Here is a 14,891-nt window from a genome sequence, read left to right as displayed (position 1 = left end):
ACTAACTGGTTTTAAAATAGTGGGCCCTTAAACAAGCCACACCTACACATTGTGAGCATCTCTTTTAATATCTTATGGACAACTTATATTTTCTAAATGATTTATTTATTTTATATATATATATGTTTTGCCTATATGTGTGAGGGAGTCATATCTCCTGGGACAGGTGCTATAGACTGCTGCAAGCTGACATGTAGGTGCTGGGAATTGAACCTGGGTCCTCTGGAAGAGCAACCAGGATTCTTAACCACAGAACCATCTCTCCAGCCCTCTAATTTTTATATTTTCACAAAGAACTTTTTATCTATCATGTTTTTCTCTTAGGTTCACCATGAATAGTGTTAGATCCATAAAGAATTGAGAAATGTTCATATTTCCTGTTTTCTGACAGATTTTTGTTTAATGACTGGCATTACTCTTTTCTCAAATGTTTTATAGAATTCAACATTGAACCAATTGTGTTCTCAACATTTTTTTTTCAAAAATTATTTTATACTTGGATTATAGTTTAGTATATATAAATAAAATTCTGCATTTTATCTATATCTGTCAGTGTTTTTTCTTTTTTTCTTTTACTTTTTTGTTTGTTTAGTTTTTTTTTTCTTTGAGACAGGGTTTCTCTGTGTAGCCCAGGCTGTCCTGGAATTTGGTTTGTAGACCAGGGTGGCATCAAACTCAGAGATTTACATGCTTCTGCTTCCTAAGTGCTGGGATTAAAGGTGTGGGACACCACCTCTTTGCTCCTTTTACTTTTAGAATTATATACACATACATACACACACACACACACATACACACATGCACATACACACATACATATACACATACACATACATATATATGGACTGAAGAGATGGCTCAACCATTAAAGGCTAGGCTCACAACATATATATATATATATATATATATATATATATATATATATGTGTGTGTGTGTGTGTGTGTGTGTGTATAGTATATGTGTATATGGTACATATTTCTGCATGCATGTATACCTATGTGTGTGTGTGTGTGTGTCTGTATGTGAGTATGGGAGTGTGGGGTATGGGTATGCATATCTGTGTATGTGCAGAGGTGAGAGAAAGATGCTGGTCTTGTACCATATACTTAATTAACTTGAGTCAAGACCTCTCAGTTAATGTTGAGCTTGGCGGGCAGCCCCAAACCCCACAGGTCCTCTTGTTTCTGCCTTCCATGTGCATGGTCACATGCAGCTCTCTGGTAGAGTGCTAACATACAAACCCAGGTCCTGGCTCAGGTGCAGAAAGCATTCTTGTACACTGAGTCCTCTCCCCAATTCTTCTATGATGCTTTTAGGGACAAAATTCATTTTATTTAAGCTTAAAGACTTATGGACATAATGATCATAACACTTGCTTTTTTAACCCTTTAATATCTGGAAGAATTTTGCTTGAAGCTCCTTTATAATATCTGATTTTGGTAATTTCTATTCTATCTTTTCCTCTCTCTTTTTCTTCCTCCTTTCTTCCCTCTCTTTTTCCTTTCTTTTCCATTTTAAAATCTAATTAGGAGTTTTCCATTTTTCATTTAGCAGCCTTTTCTTGGTCATTTTGGTTTTCTACTTCATCTCTTCTTTAATCTTTATTTATTAATTTTTGCTTCGATATTTTTGTATTAACTTATTTTCCCAGTTTCTCCCAGAATTGATTCTCCACCTTCCTTATCTTGTCATGTAAGTGTTGTATACCCAGCTTCTACATGCCCATGTATCATTATTGCCCACTTTACAGATAAGAACATGATATAGTTATCTCTTTGTTTATGGTGGGATGAGATTGGTTCCCTTGTCTATAGAAGATTCCAGAATCTGTGGACACTCACGTCCATTTGAAGAATTTGAACATAACTTATACACATCTTCTCTCACCCTTCGAAGCTTTTCTAGCTTACTTACATTGACTAAACCAATGCCAAAGCTGCATAATGATTTTACTACACTGTTGAGGCCATAATGACAAGGAACAATGCACATATTCATTACAGATACAGCCGGGCTATGGTAGTGCACACTCTTAATCCCAGCACTTGGGAGGCAGAGGCAAGCAGACATCTGAGTTCTAGGCCAGTCTGGTCTACAGAGTGAGTTCTAGGGCAGGCAGAACTACACAGAGAAACCTTGTATCAGGGAATGGGGAGAAAAATTGTGCATATATTCATCACAGATACAATTTTAAAATTATGTTTTTTGTTCCTTAGACAAAGAACTTGTATGTAGAGAGAACCAACCATGATATTCAGGGGCTGCTAGGGACATTTTCTTAGAATGCTCAGGTCTCTAGCAAAGCCTAGTCACTCTTCTCAAATGAGTACAGAAAGACATTTTGCTGCATGCTTAGGGGACATGGGTGGGTGCATCCTGGTGAGGAGCCTATCATTTCTCTAGCCCTAGGCAGCTACAGGAAAATTTCAGTGTCTGAGGTCCAGGCTGTGTGATGAATTTGCAACCTTCAGAAAAGCCTTAGCTTAATAATCTCAGGGTTTTGGCATGTGTTCTCCAGCTAAAGAACAGATGTTTTCTCTGAAACGAAAGCACAGGGCCCTACAGTTGTTCTAAGGGATTGCCACAAATAACATCGAATGTGGGAGCAACAAGTCCCGAGGAGACTGTCTCTAAGGGATCATGAGCCTGTGCCAAGGTTTTGGGCTTGAAAACACAAGACTTTATTGGTGCTTTGGTGTTTTAACAAGCAAGGGCTTAGAGGTTTTAAACCACTTCGAGAACTTTCCAAAAGTTCTGCTTCATAGTTGTTCAGTGATGACAGCTGTGTAGGTTTCAGGATCCTGTGTCTGCCTTTTTTCCAGATATTTCTTTCTTTCCTTTTTTTTCTTTTTTCTTTTTTCTTTTTTTTTTTATGTTTGCTGAATGCTCTACCAAACCTGCTGCCTCCCCCTGCAGCCCATGCATGGAGCTGCCTTTGAGAAACCTCAGCAATCAGCCAGAGTGAAAAGTCCAGAGTAACCCTCACTCTTTACTGCTGGCAGATACTTCAAAGTGCACAGAGCCCCCTGTAAATGAATAACAAAGCACTCCTACGCCAAGCCCACCCCCAGAAGTTCAGTTGGCCTCTGTGTTCAGTCTCCTACCCATACATCACATGTCACCCAGGGTTTTGTCACAAGCCTGAAACAGCCCCTCCCAGTTTTGATCACCAATGAGCATCCCCTTTGTGGTTGTCCTTGGCTTTGGCCCAAAGGAAAGACTCCTTCTGTCTTCTCTTCTTCCCTATACCCCAACCCATTTTTTAAAAAGAGTACCGGGAAAGAGGAAGGATTATTTTCTTTTTGTGAACTTCTTTTCTATGAACCATTAATCACTGAAAAGACAGTGTTTGTGTTCTGTAAGTCATGAGCAGAAAAGAACTTTCAAAGCATTTTCCACTGTTATGACCTGTACCCTCAGAACCAGGAATGTAGCTTGGTGGTAAAGAACTAGCTTAGCATGCTCAAAGCATGAAAAGAGGGAAAAGAGAGGGGGAGGGAGGAGGAAAGGAGGGAAAGAAATAGGGAGGGAGAGAGGGAAGGTGGGAGGTGAGGAAAGGAGGAAGAAAAGAGGGAGAAAAGGGAAGGGAAAAAGGAGAGAAATAGGGAGGGAAATGTGGGAAGGGGAAGAGAAAGAAGGAATGGAGAAAAGGGAGGGAAAGAAGAGGGGAGGGATGGAGGAAGGAAGGGAGGGAGGGAGGGAAGAAGAGAATATCTGTAACATCAGCACCATCACCACCCTTGTTTTGTAGTTATAGACACGCCTCAGGGTGGCAATGGGGTTGTTGCAGCTTATGTTGTGCTTTGGGCTTATTCACCTTGTCCTCATGCCTCACTTACTGGTTTCAGGCATCCATACTCTGAAGACCCTCTAGTTACCATGAGCTTTGGGAGTATTTACCATTATTCAATCCATGTACAACAATCATGTCAGGGCGGCTGTGATACTTACCGGTAGCATGTGGGAATGTATTGACTTAAAATTTTATAAGTAGTTATCACACACACACACACACACACACACACACACACACACACACAAACTCCTTCACTCTCACACACACAAATGCACACACATGTCCACATGCCTTTTTATTTTTAATGCAAGTGGGTACACATAACCGTGAAAACCACAATGATATGATTGTGCTATTCGTAAGTACAGATCCTGTGGCACAGGAACTAAATTTCCACAGGAGATTCCTTTGAAAGTTGAGTCCTTAAGAGTTACAAAGTGCCAGATAGGTGGCAGAGCCCTGGCGGAAGTTTCTCTAAGCAATGGGTGGCACAGATACCAGATATATATACCAGTGACTACTTCTCAGCTTGTCCCTGATTAACCATGCCATTCTGGATAAACACATCCCTCCACCACCCTGTATAGCTGTCTTCATACACACTATGGATAGCAGCATACTTTATAACCCCTTGCAAACTCTAGCCTTGATCCATGGGCACTTGAGCAGGTGCGTTGACCATAAATCAAGCATGGTGCTGAAGCTTTACTCAAACCCAAACCTGTGGCCTGGCTACTGTGGAATATGCAAAGAAACAGAATCAGAGAGGCCAAAGTGCTTAATGCTAAGTAGAGAGCCTCCCATCTGTCCTCCCCTTCAGAAAAAAAAAAAAATCTTTATACAGCTGAGGATAACCTTGAACTTCAGATCCTTCTGTCATACCACTGAATCCTGGGATGACAGGAACATCCTAACCATTTTGGGCTGTGCTAATGATGGGACACTTCATGCCTGTGGTGCAAACACTCTACCAACTGACCTCCACCCCTACAACTGAGCTCTGCTCTCACAGCTGGGCTCCACCCCCAGCTCCCAAATGATACTGATTTATATCACAAGATTCAGTTAAATTCTACAAGTAGTGAAAAGAAAAATAGAACTACTTGATTAAAAATGTAAGAACAAGGACACATCTATTGTAATTCCATACTGAAACTCCGTGGTGGCAAAGGGTGGGGTGGGGGAGAAACTGAGGAGGCTGAAACAGCAGGGAAGGAAAACTTACATTTCGAAGTTAATCAAAAGAGTTGTCATACAAAATGCGGAAACAGCAACAATTGAACGAAGGAAAACGGTCAGACACAACTGACTGAATTTCCACATTTGGAAGCAAACTAGGACTTGGTGATGGGGTTTGGCTTGGCCCTTTGTCAAATGATTGGATGCCACAGCTTCATAGACACAAACACTGCTGTGTTGGTTTTGTTCAATTGCGTTTGCATCCTAATGAATAGCAATGATGCCCACCTGTCCCTGCTGAATCCGTAATGAAAACTCTAGGTAGAAATATTTATCTTCCCGACTAGATGAGAAGAAAATGTGCAAAAACCACAGAGGGATAGTACTGTCTCCCTCAAGCTACAGGGGATATGAGCCTAGGAATTTTCAAGCAGGGTAACACAGTTTGACACAAGCCACACACCCCTTTACTCATCCCCCCTTGTAAGAAGAGTCTAGGTCAAAGACAGGAACCAATGACTATAGATTATTGGGTTTCTAGGAAGAAATAAAGTGTCCTTCAAGCGGCCAGAGAAATGGTGCAGTGGTCAAGAGCACTGACCGCTCTTCCAGAATTCCTGAGTTCAGTTCTTAGCAGGTTGCTCACAACCATCTATAATGGGATCTGTTGCCTTCTTCTGGTGTGTCTGAAGAGAATGACTGTGTACTCACATACAATAAGTAAGTAAGTAAGTAAGTAAGTAAGGAAGGAAGGAAGGAAGGAAGGAAGGAAAGAAAGAAGGAAGGAAGGAAGGAAGGAAGGAAAGAAGGAAGGAAGGAAGGAAGGAAATAAAAGGCCCAGGGTTAAATAAAGTATTCTTGAGTGGTCAATGGCCTCAGATGGTCTGGGTTTTCACTTGTTTGGCAAAGAGCTTATCTTTTCTCATCTCCTTATATTTCTCATCTCCTTTTGTTCCTAAAGTCCAGCTGTAGGTGATTTATTTTACAGCCATGCTGCTGGGGCTGACGACTGAGCATACATGCTAGGCTTCGGGACCCCTCTGTTCTCACCAAGTGGGAGGCTTTGCACGGGAATCTTGCATCAGTCATCAGATCACAACACAAAGACCCAGGCACTCCAATGACAACTTGTTCACCTGTAATCTTCCTTTTACTACACAGTCCCAAACAAATCATCTCACTCTGCTCGCTCAACCCATTGTCTAGCAGCACCATTTCTGTCTGGAGAGATCCTTGGATTGTCAGACCATAAAGACTTCAGCCTTTTCCTGGCCAATTTGCCAAAGAATGTATCAGAGAGAGAGAGAGAGAGTTATTGATCTTTTCCCTTGGACCCATTCAGCTCTTTCTTTTCTGTTTCCTCTCTTTCCCCCTCCTAAGCTGACATTCAATAAAAGGCATTTCTCTTAAGTGCCAGCAGCATGTCAGAACCAATACCTTTCACAGTGTGTATTTCTGTTACCCTTTTTCCCTAGAAAGACCCCTCACATCCCCTCTCATGGGTATATTGGCAATGTAGCAACTTACCTGCCACACTGGTTTTTCTCTTAGGCATTCATTTTGGGAGTTGTTATTAGCCTGAACCGATCCATGAGCCTGGATTCCATTTGAATATAATATTTGGCTACCCTGGTTGTCAGAGAATCTTATTTTCTACTTAATTTGTAGAAGAAAACCAAGATTAGTCAGAGGTATTTAGATAGCTAATTAGTTTCTCAACAGGAGTAGATTTGGGATTTAGCCTTCAGAAATATGAACCATACTTTCAAAATTCCTTGACACTGAATAGAGACTCATTCTCCACTGTGAAAGCTACTCACTTCCTGCCTTTTCCTAGCCAGAGGTCTCATCTTGTATTGTCCTATGAGCCAAGATCAAAGAGGAAGGCCTAGGGAATCACATACATAATTACTGCAAAGATGAATCAGGTGGTTATGGGGACAGTTAGTATTTATGATGACATTTAAGATGTCCAATAACAGAACCAAGTGACAGCTATTAGAAGATGCTGATAAGCCCCATACAGAATGTAGGACCTGGTGTTTGGGTAGACCTGTAAGGATTCTTCCCACATTACCCTGCAGATAACTCACTATTCACCTGAGTGATGCTTTATAGAAATGTTCTAATGATGCTCAGATGTATGGTTCCATGGAGAGTCTCATGGAGCATACAGAGACATGTCTTACATGAAGCTAGTACCTCTGACAAACTCTACCTTGTTGATCAGCTTGGGTAGAAGCCAGTCATATTGCCAATTGCTACCTTGGCATGAAGGAGGATGCTTGTCTGAGCAGCCACATTCAGAATCCTTTCTGATCTTCCCAGACACAGCTTCAAAGGATTTAGATTGCATAGCAACTCAGATCAGCAATAATATTTTGTTTTTATTCTCTTTCCCTGTCTACTCACCCTTCCCACTTTCCTGATTCTAGTATTGGGGCTACCGAGGTTAATTTAAATAAAGTTAATTTGGCTAGGAATTAGTTGCAGTTAGGAAAAGCGAAGTGTTGATATGGTAGAATATAAGCAATTTACAAATTGATATATGAATTCTAAAAATATGCCCATGAAATTTTCATGATTCTAAAATGGGAATGGAACCAAAATGTTTAGTCAGACATGATAATTATAGCTAACATTTATTGAAGCCTTATAATGCGACAGCTACTGTCGTAATTACTTTACATTTATTAGCTATGTAGTTCAGACAATAGCCCAGTGAGGCAATTCTTATTATCATTTTACAAAGCCAGAAATAAGCAATAAGCGTGGCATGGCTGTAATCCACTTGCAGGCACCAGTGGGCAGTGGTGTCAGTACTGGGCATCAAGTTTCTTACACGACAGTCAACAACCACCTGGCCAGCAGGGCTATAAATGGTTCTAGCTCTTGTCCCTTAACTTGTAAAATGTTTCTCATAGACTACTTGTATAATATGTTGAGAATACCATTTAGAACTTCTACTTTTGAAAGCATCAATAATTATAATAATTATTAACCATTTTTGAGTTACTTGTCTCTTTGTTGTGACCAAACAGCTGGCAGGAGGCAAGTTAAAGAAGAATGGGTTTACATTTTGAGGGGATATGGGATCCGTACCATCATGGTAGGTAGGCAAGATGTATGGTGGGAAGAACCTGAGACAGCTGATAATGCTATGCCTATAGTCAGGGAACATGGCAGAGGTACATGCTGGTGCTCAGCTCACAGTTTCCTTTTTGTTTAGGTCAGGTTCGGCCCATGGCATAAGCTGCCCACATTCAGGGCCGAGCCTTTCCTCATTAGCTCAATTTTTCTGTAAGCATCCTCAGGAACATACATAGAGGCACATTTCCATGGAGATTCTCAATACAGCCTGGTCAACAATGAAAGTTTACCACAACGGACGATTTTGCTTCTATTTGTGCTTGCTCATTTCTTGGCTGTGGTGGTAAATCTTCCAGCAACTGGTGGCTTCTGGTAGCAGAGGGTATGCTCACATTTTTAGGGCCCTGGGTTCTTAGGTGATGTTGTGGCAGGGCTGGGCTTTCCCAGAAGGTTCTAGACACCGGGTATCCTTGTTTTGCTTCTTCCTCACATCTGTGACTTACAGAAATCCTCAGCCTTCCTTCCTTCGCTCACGGATGCTCTCTCTGACAATCCCACCCACTGTCTTGTAGTGTTCTTCCTCTGAATTTATCACCTTTTCATTAGGCTCATCTCTGCTCCCAATGTGACCCAATAATAACTTGATTACTTATGCAAAAATTTACTTTCCAAATAAGGCCACACTCACAGGTGGTGGAAATTAGGTCTTGAATATATTTGGGGGCAGGTGGGAGGGGACTTAATTCCACTTAGCTCCTATTATTTCTTTTGAATATAATTTTGTTAAGGAAATGTTCCTTTACTTCCTCTAACATATATCTAATTCTTTTATTTCTTCCTTAAAACAGTTTACTAGCAGATGTCTCCCAACTCACAACAGGCAAGCTCCCCCCCCCCCACACACACACACATACCCATGAAGAGGCCTAGGACTCTGGACTTAAGTGGACCAGTTCCCGTGATCAGATTTTTATTTGCTAATGGGTTTCTTTTTATTCTCTCTTGAAGATTGCTTTTCCCATTAATTGTCTGCACCAATTAAAACAAAAGGGGAAGGAGAGAGAGAGAGAGAGAGAGAGAGAGAGAGAGAGAGAGAGCAATTGTACAGCTGACATCCATATATCACCTTCTACTGCTTGAATTTCTGCTTAGTTGTTGGGAAATCTTTGCTTGTATTCTCACCTTCCTCCTAACAACTCACTAACTCAAAGATGCTTAATTTAGCCATTCCTGCAGCCGGCACTTAGATTGTTTCTAATTCTTTTCTTTTGCTTTATTACTGTGATGAATATTTATACATATAACTTCTCTCCCCTTTGAGTTGACTTTCTAAGACAGACTTTGAAAAGAATACCCTATTTTGGGATATCTTGATGGCCTATTGTTTGATACAGAATCCTGTCAGCAACTGCTTTTGCAGAATCACCCCAACCTTCATGTCCTCGGGTTTTACCATTTATTTCCTTGGTTTCGGTGGTTTTTCATTGTCTTCATTTTGACTTTGTAATTACCACACTGGGCTACTTGTTGGATGCATTTTATCTCCACATTAAAATCTTCCCAGAAACAATAGCTTATCTTTCTTTCACAGTTGTTATACCCTCCTAAGGAAGAAGTTAGATTGACTCGTTGCATAACCCACTATGTAGAGCTTCCTGAGTTGCCAGGGCTGCAACCGTTTCATTTCTGTTCTCGGTGCTCGCATGGTCAAGTTTCATTCTTCGAAACCAGCTAAAATTAAAGAAAATATAAAAGTTCATTGTATGAACACAGCAAGTTTGTTATAGCAAAACCAGCTCACTATACCCAACTCATGTTTTACTTAAACAGCAGTGCTGCCGTGTCTCTTGTTTGGGGTGTTACTTTCCCCCTTGTTTACTGTGGTAATCACAGGTCCTACTCACTCTGTAAACTTGTTGAATGGAAGTTGATTCAGCTTATAATGAATTCATAAGTATCTGCTCAAATTAGCTTTAGTAAATAAAATTACCAGCTTATCACTCACGTTTCTTAAATGGCTTATGCTAAATTAATTTGCGAGTGTATCGATTTGCATTATGCATTTAAAATGTATAGTCACACACATTTATTAGGAATTTGCCTTTATCACAGTTTTGAAATACCTATATTTAAAACTTGATGTACTATTTAAAAAGAATTATTTTGGAAAACATATATACTCAATGGTAGGTACCGGTCTGTTGAGTCTCGTCTTCTTTATATCAGTTGCTTATTATAACTAAATCCAGGAGTATCCATGAAGGTCTGGCAGAAGGTGTTAAACAATCAATGGGATCTTACTTTATTTCATATTAATTATGTCTTCCCAACTCTCCTATTTAAAAGAAAGTGTGGAGCTGGCCTCAAATTCAGAGCCATCTTCATCTATTTAACATTAGCAGTCCTTTGGGTCTACACAGAGCTGTTATTTTAGCACAGTTACAAACCTGTGTGTAATGACCCCTTTGGGTTGGGGATTGAATGTCCCTCTCACAAAGATCACCTAAAGCCACTGGAAAACACAGATATTTACATTACAATTCGTTAGAGTAGCAAAATTATAGTGAGTAGCTAAATTACAGTTCTGAAGTAGCAATGAAAATAATTTTATGGTTGAGAATTACCATGACATAAAGAACCGTATTAGAGTGTTGCAGCATTACGAGGGCTGGGAACCACTGCTTTAGAGGTAGGAGTCTGGCCACAGGCAAAACAGGACAATATGTTTAATCTTTACCAACTTAGGTAAAGATATAGCTGTTACTCTAGTCTTCTGAACACAGAAACACACCATAGAGCTAGTTAAATATGTCCCTGGTTTATGAGCTAAAGATGTTTTATACATTATATATATATATATATATATATATATATATATGTAAACACACATGTATATATATACTATATGCATAGAATGTGTATGTAATATGTATATATATGCACATGTATACACACATATATACATTTTGTGTATATACATTTTCATTTTACATCCCTTTCATTCTAGTCTTATTTTGTAATCCTAAAGTGGATGGATGGCCAAATATTTGTGATAGAAAAGGGCAAAGGGTGTTATTACAACTCACTTCAACTCCTTCAGTGACAATGGAACATCATGACTTATTTTTAGGCCCGATGGATGTTCCTTTGTTTGAATAAAACACGCTGACAGAGAATATTTGATGTATTATTTGGACACTCAACAGACTGAACCAGAAAGAAACAGCAAATTCACGAGACAGCTGAGGTTCTCTGAGTGAGGGGTGTCAAGCAAACAGGGAAGGACAAAGTGTGAGGAAAAGATGAGATTTCTAAAAATCTCCTGAGACACATTAACTTGTGAAACATACCCTTCAGTGGTGGCGACAAAAGCATTAATAAGAACAGGAACACCTAATATTTAATTTCAGATTGTGACTTGGTGGTATATTATTCCCTTCTCTGAGGGAGTCAAGAGAGAGGCTGTGCTCTCTGGATTGAGTGAGGGACAGTAAAAGGAGAAGAGAGAGGAAAGGCATTTGTCTTCCAGAGAAGTAGAATTCTTGAGTTTGCTGGTCAAAGCTCCTTTTGTGAACTTTTTGTGTTAGAAAGCACCACCAAGGAGGTCATCTGAAGCAGCGCTCCTGCCCAATGTTTTTTGTCTGGTTCCAGAATGTATCCTCAGTGGGTATCAAGGCTTCAGGTTTTTTCTTCCATACAAGCCAGGCCATGGGACATTGTGGGGACTGGTACTTGTTCACATTGATGACGGTCTGTCCATGAAGGGCTGTGGACTCCCCCAGAGGGCACAGGGTCTGCATCCAGATGAATACTGTTCAGTCACCAGCATACTCAGCTCAAACCGACTGGTCTTTGCACTTTATTCTCTTATGTACGTGTTCTTTCTTTTTTGTGTGTCACTAGGTTTCAACTCTAGATTACCTTCCCTTGTATCAGCTCAGAATAACGGGTCTTTGTTCACATACAATAAATATATTGTCTGCACAAGCTCCACACAGGAGGTGAGTAGGTAGGGAAACATCCCATATTTTCAGTCTTGGTTTCCCTCAGAATTAATTTTGGACCATTAGTTTTAATGTTCACTTAAAGTAGGACTCAAGGCAGACTGGCACAACTCCTTAAGCCACAGGTGTACAACTGGCTTCATTTCATCACTGCTAGTGTGTCTTGTAGTGCCTTGAAAAAAAAAAGCACCATATATATTTCTGGGGAAATGGATGGATGTTTCATTCTGGCAGAGAAACAGAAGAGGAATAGCAGAGACACTTCAGTTGAAAAGCAATGCTATTAAGACTAAATGTATTCATTTGTCTTTTTACCTATTAGGCAATAAAAGATTGCCCTGTTTGAAGAGAAACTCAAGGCCAAATGAGATGCCAAAAGGCCTTTTGTACAAACTTTCCAGATATCCTTAAGCTTGTCATAGTCTCCCCTGGAGCATCTTTCTTAAAGTTCAAAGACATCCATTACAGATACAAAGGGAAGAATCTCATGAAAAGAAACAAGCCTGGAAACAGAGCTACAACAGGCACATAGGACACAATGGTTAGGTGCCTGGTTTTCCCATCAGATATGTGTTTCAACGAACCAACCCCATGGTAATTAATCTATGAGGCAAGGACAAGAGATACCTGGGAACTTAAAACAAGGAGACAGACATCTCGTATCTGAATGTTGCTTTGTCTACAGCCTGCAGGATCTTACGCTCTCACCTAGGCTGGTTCTTCACCTTGAAGGAAAGAGGTTTCTTTGCCTCCCCTGGTTATTTGCTGTAGTAATTGTTGGCCCTCCTTGCTTCAGGAAATCCATTAAGGAACTGAGATGAAATAAAGCACTTAGCTAATACTATCCTCCTTCAACAGAGTTGGTTTTGGCTGAAATAGAGTGAATTAAGTCCCTTAGTCAAATTCAAGTCAGGTAGCTGAGAATGTCTAGGGGAGGAGAAGCTGCAGAGTGGGAAGGCTGGACCCGGGACAGGAAATAGGATAGAGAGAGTCTGGATACCTCACATGTCCATGAAAATTGTTAATGATTCTTGTTTCCACTTGAGTAGATGAACAAAGAGATCATATTGATGAAGTGCAATCTGAATGCCATCTTACAAGATTAGTGGATGGGTGAATTTGTGCCTTAGCCCTTCTGAACCTCACATTCCTGGCGTGTAAAATAAAAAACAAAAATCAAAAATCAAAAGAAAAATATTCAACTTGTAAGTCCATTTTTTTTTCACAGCTAAACTTGTCCATTAGTGACATCAAACTACCATTTGAGGAATATGAACATTGGGATACTTTTAGAGACTAAGCTTTTAGTTCTTAAATCTCTCTTATTCTTAGAGAATTTCATAGATATATGAAATGTATTTTGGATAGATTCAGTCCTCTTCCCTTGTCTCCTCCCAGATCCAGTCTTACTTCTCACCCTTTCTTAACCACTTTGAGCTTGCTCCTTTATTTGTTTTATAACTCACTGAGTCAATTTGCACTGCTCATATAGATTCATGGGGGCAGAGCCATCAATTGGAATATGGTCAACCTACCAGGGGACTCACTCTTAAAGAAAACTCACTCTTCTCTCCGCTAGAAGTCTCTGACTGACTGTAACTCCTCAGTGATGTACGGAACTCTTGGGGCCCTCTGACCACCATGTTGTGGGACTAACTTCCCAGACCTTGTGCAGGTCTTGGACAGTCATCCACAGCTGCTATGAGGTCGTGAGAATGGTAGTCCCATTGTGTCCAGAAGCCACAGTCTCTCTAGTCCTGCCTGACCACTTTCACTTACTATCTTTATGTCCTCTTTTCTGAAATGGTTCCCAGTTTTGGGAGTGGGGATGGGGATTTAATATTGATCTTCCATTTGTGGTGGAATATTCTGCAGACATTTATTTATTCTCTGCACTTTGACCAATTGTGAGTTTCTTTATGAAGGACCATCTACTGTACAAAGAACCTTCTTAAATGAAAGTGGAGAGCTGAAATGTGGATTTTTTTTTAACTGTGTGGTGCCAGCTAGGCATGTTTTAGGACTTTCAAAATCATTGTAAGTTATTTTGCGTTCTTGCAATGTGTGTGTGTGTGTGTGTGCACACGTGTGTATGTGCATGTATGTGTGTGTGTGTGTGCATGTGTGTGTGTGTGTATGATGAAACTCTTCTGTTCTGTCTTGGGAAGAGCCTTATGTCTTTGTGACCCCAACATTCTTGTGAAATTCTTCTGGCCTTTTCCCTTGGCCTTGTCACCTCAATGGTTCAGTAAGTGCAGATGCAGGATTCTTGAAGGCTTTGACTGTGGTTGGTTTGTTTTGTTCGATGCTCTCTCCATCTTTTTTTAGTTGCTAAGTCTAAGGTAGAGTTCTCCTATGAGTTTATTTTCTGTCATTGTTATATTTCCCAAGACATGTCTTTTTTTTTTTTTCTTTCTTACACCTCTCCCTTTCTAATCCCAACCCCAGCCACCGCACTATGTAAACAGAGTGGAAAGTTTCAGTTGGAGCAGACATATTGGAGACACTGCCAAGCCATGTTGAAATAGATTGGTGATAGACTAGGTTCAAATAGACTGAAATAGACTCGGACTCTGTGTGTGAGACACAGTGTTAGGAACTTTGCTATGTTTGGAATTACATATTCTCACGGTGCAAGGAAACCATCCAGGCGCCAAGCCTAGTGACCTCATGTGTACATCTGAACTCTGTGCTCAGAATTAGTTAGAAAGAAGGGAAGGAAACTACAGTGACCCCTACGGCACTGTCCTCACCATCAGCACCCAATTTTCCATTTCTCTGCACAGCTTGTGTAAACAGTCTTTTTCTGTTTGTTTTTTTT

General features: G+C 40.3%; 1 long non-coding RNA gene across 1 annotated transcript in view; it reads left to right on the top strand.

The window, feature by feature from the left end:
- Nucleotides 1–14,891, top strand: part of LOC116077709 — a 115,691-nt gene that overhangs the window by 53,783 nt on the left and 47,017 nt on the right. The gene's annotated exons all lie outside the window — the stretch shown is intronic.

Source organism: Mastomys coucha, unplaced genomic scaffold (genome assembly GCF_008632895.1).
Source record: "Mastomys coucha isolate ucsf_1 unplaced genomic scaffold, UCSF_Mcou_1 pScaffold5, whole genome shotgun sequence".
Classification (NCBI taxonomy): Eukaryota; Metazoa; Chordata; class Mammalia; order Rodentia; family Muridae; genus Mastomys; species Mastomys coucha.
Note: the sequence above shows the minus strand (reverse complement) of the source record. Positions and strands in the feature narration are given on the sequence as shown.